The following is a 4,250-nucleotide window of genomic DNA, read 5'->3' on the forward strand; positions in this document are numbered from 1 at the left end:
AAGGCGCTGTGGCTTCGAGAGGTGCGCCAGCCACCACTCGAACATGCTAATGTGTCCGTCTGTGACCCGCAGGAAACAGAAGAGCGAGGGTATTCCGCTCAGCCTCAGCGCCAGCATACGCGCTGGCCGGCCGAGGGCCCTACCGCATCGGACACCTAGCACCGCATCTTTCCTTTGAGGAGCGAGACACACGCACACCGCTTCCCCGCCACCGAGCACACGTCTGCTTTCGGAGCCAGCGTGGCCTCGCTCGGGTACTGGTTCAACCGCGGGTGGAGGGGTGGTCCGCAGCGGTGCAATTTTCTTATTTTTGCAACAACCGAAGCAACCTGCTGGCGCTCGCACGGCTAGGAAATGCCGACTGGCGTGCGTCGCCTGCGTTCAAAACGGTTCTGGGCACGCACACGGTGTTGACTCTGCCCATGTCAAACACTGCAGTGTGCAACCCAAGGGGACTCAGGCACCCCGCCCGCCCCCTAGGTGCCTGTGAACAGGCTTTGTATTTTTATTTTTCATCATCAAGTACACCGCCAGGTGAAACTTTGTGATTTTTTTTTTTGCTGCTCATAAATACAATTTTCTTATTTGTAAAACAACGGAAGCAACCTGTTGGCGCTCGCACGGAGAGGAAATGCCGACCGGCGTGCGTCGCCTGCGTTCAAAAGGGTTCTGGGCACGCACACAGTGTTGACTCTGTCCATGTCAAACACTCTAGTGTGCAACCCAAGGGGACTCAGGCACCCCCGCCCCAAAGGTGCCTGTGAACAGACTTTGTATTTTTATTTTTCATCATCAAGTACACCGCCAGGTGACACTTTGTGATTTTTTTTGTTCATAAATACACATGTATATATATATATATATATATATATTTGACACTTTGTCATTTTGTCTGTTCTTTTCGCCACAGGCCAAGTTTATTAAACCAGGGTTACCACCGGTCTGGACCCTGGCCGATATTTCAGACCGACAACGGAGTTCGGAAAGCCCGCACAAATTCATCTTAAATCCTCATATAGGACTTCCGAGAGCTCTTTGAAAGGTATTCTATTTGAAAACGCTTACCACCCTCAAAGTCGCACTTTTCTGGGCATTTTTAAAGTGTGACCGTTGTCTGAAAATGTTCTGAAAATCGTGTCCCCGAAAATCTCCGGGTACCCCGCCAACCTCCCCTGCCAACAATTGCAACCGTAAGGTCGGGCGGTAGGCCTACCGTCCAGGAGGCCCCAAAGCCCGCAAAACGCCATTTTGCCATTTTCTCATCGGGACTTCCGAGGGGAACTCATTAACGAGCTCCAGGAGTGGTATGCCAGAAATTGCAACTTGACCCGTCGCCGGGCACACCCGCTACTCTCTGCGGGAATACCCCCACCGGGTGCCGGGTAAAGGCCTCGGATCTGACCTCATGGACTTCCGTCTGCGCACGGATTTTGCTCTCGCGGGCCCAAGAGCCACTTTCCACGGCCTACCAACGCAATCCGAAGTGCATTGGCCAACCATTACAACGGGAAACACTTTGCCTCTCCACCAGAGACTAAGTCCAATTGGTTAACCATTTCTCAGGAAAACACTTTGCCTCTCTGCCAGAGACTTAAGTCCAATTGGTTAACCATTTCTCATGGCCGCAATTTGCCTGCCGTTCAGAGACCAAGTCCAATTGGTTAACCATTTCTCTTGAAAACACTTTGCCTCTCCGCCAGAGACTAAGTCCAATTGGTTAACCATTTCTCAGGAAAACGCTTTGCCTCTCTGCCAGAGACAAAGTCCAATTGGTTAACCATTTCTCTTGAAAACACTTTGCCTCTCTGCCAGAGACTAAGTCCAATTGGTTATCCATTTCTCGTGAAAACACTCTGCCTCTCTGCCAGAGACTAAGTCCAATTGGTTAACCATTTCTCAGGAAAACACTTTGCCTCTCTGCCAGAGACTAAGTCCAATTGGTTAACCATTTCTCGTGAAAACACTTTGTCTCTCCGCCAGAGACTAAGTCCAATTGGTTAATCATTTCTCAAGGCCACAATTTGCCTGCCGTTCAGAGACCAAGTCCAATTGGTTAACCATTTCTCTTGAAATCACTTTGCCTCTCTGCCAGAGACTAAGTCCAATTGGTTAACCATTTCTCTTGAAAACACTTTGCCTCTCTGCCAGAGACTAAGTCCAATTGGTTAACCATTTCTCGTGAAAACACTTTGCCTCTCTGCCAGAGACTAAGTCCAATTGGTTAACCATTTCTCAGTGGCACACCGAGGGCAATCTGTAACGTCTCGCGGGCCCGGGGGCCCCTTTGCACGGCCTGCCAATGCAATCCGAGGCGCACTGTCCTTCGTTTGGTTAACCATTTCTCAGGGGCACACCGAGGGCACCCTGCACTGTCTCGCGGGCCCGGAGGCCACTTTGCACGGCCTGCCAATGCAATCCGAGGTGCTTCGCCCTTGGCCGCCTTCCCGGCCGGCTTCGGGACGTTTCGGGGGCTCTCACCGGGGCAAATCCGGTCCCCCGGGCGATTAGGAGGCCTCCCCGGGCAGGCCCGGGCTTCAGGCCGCCGCTTTTCCATCCCGGCCGAAAGAGGCGAAAAATGCCGAAAATGGCCAAAAATGGCCGCCGGCAGGGCCTGTCGGTCGGTTTGGCGGCAGCCTGGGTCGGTCCCTGCAGACCTGGAGGCTCGAGAAGGTTTTTGGCGATGTCGACCGATTCTCGATTTGCCACCTCCTACTATTCTGCAGGTACCCCGCCAACCTCCCCTGCCAACAATTCCAACCGTAAGGTCGGGCGGTAGTCCTACCGTCCAGGAGGCCCCAAAGCCCGCAAAACGCCATTTTGCCCTTTCCTCATCGGGACTTCCGAGGGGAACTCATTAACCAGCTCCAGGAGTGGCATGCCAGAAAATGCAACTTGACCCGTCGCCGGGCAGATTCGCTACTCTCTGCGGGAATACCCCCACCGGGTGCCGGGTAAAGGCCTCGGATCTGACCTCATGGACTTCCGTCTGTGCACGGATTTTGCTCTCGCGGGCCCAAGAGCCACTTTGCCCGGCCTGCCAATGCAACCCGAGGTCCATTGTCCTCATTGGTTAACCATTTCTCGTGAAAACACTTTGCCTCTCTGCCAGAGACGAAGTCCAATTGGTTAACCATTTCTCGTGAAAACACTTTGTCTCTCCGCCAGAGACTAAGTCCAATTGGTTAACCATTTCTCAGGGGCTCACCGAGGGCAATCTGTAACGTCTCGCGGGCCCGGGGGCCCCTTTGCACGGCCTGCCAATGCAATCCGAGGCGCACTGTCCTTCGTTTGGTTAACCATTTCTCAGGGGCACACCGAGGGCACCCTGCATTGTCTCGCGGGCCCGGAGGCCACTTTGCACGGCCTGCCAATGCAATCCGAGGTGCTTCGTCCTTGGCCGCCTTCCCGGCCGGCTTCGGGACGTTTCCGGGGCTCTCACCGGGGCAAATCCGGTCCCCCGGGCGATTAGGAGGCCTCCCCGGGCAGGCCCGGGCTTCAGGCCGCCGCTTTTCCATCCCGGCCGAAAGAGGCGAAAAATGCCGAAAATGGCCAAAAATGGCCGCCGGCAGGGCCTGTCGGTCGGTTTGGCGGCAGCCTGGGTCGGTCCCTGCAGACCTGGAGGCTCGAGAAGGTTTTTGGCGATGTCGACCGATTCTCGATTTGCCACCTCCTACTATTCTGCAGGTACCCCGCCAACCTCCCCTGCCGACAATTCCAACCGTAAGGTCGGGCGGTAGTCCTACCGACGAAGAGGCCCCAAAGCCCGCAAAACGCCATTTTGCCCTTTCCTCATCGGGACTTCCGAGGGGAACTCATGAACCAGCTCCAGGAGTGGCATGCCAGAAATTGCAACTTGACCCGTCGCCGGGCGCACTCGCTGCTCTTTGCGGGAATACCCCCACCGGGCGCCGGGTAAGAGCCTCGGATCTGACCTCATGGGCTTCCGTCCTCGCACGGATTTTGCTCTCCCGGGCCCAGGGGCCACTTTCCCCGGCCTTGCGAAGGCAATCGGAGGTGCTTCGCCCTCGAAACCGCCTTCCCGGCCGGCTTCGGGACGTTTCCGGGGCAAATCCGGTCCCGCGGGCGAAGGGGAGCCTTCCCCGGGCACGCCCGGGCTTCAGGCCGCCGCTTTCCGTGACCTACCGAAAGACGCGAAAAATGCCGAAAATGGCCAAAAATGGCCGCCCGGCACGGCCTCGCGGTCGGTTTGGGGGCAGCCTGGGTCGGTCCCTGCAGACCTGGAGGCTCGA

The sequence above is a fragment of the Cetorhinus maximus genome, unplaced genomic scaffold (assembly GCF_964194155.1).
Source record: "Cetorhinus maximus unplaced genomic scaffold, sCetMax3.hap1.1 HAP1_SCAFFOLD_2569, whole genome shotgun sequence".
NCBI lineage: Eukaryota > Metazoa > Chordata > Chondrichthyes > Lamniformes > Cetorhinidae > Cetorhinus > Cetorhinus maximus.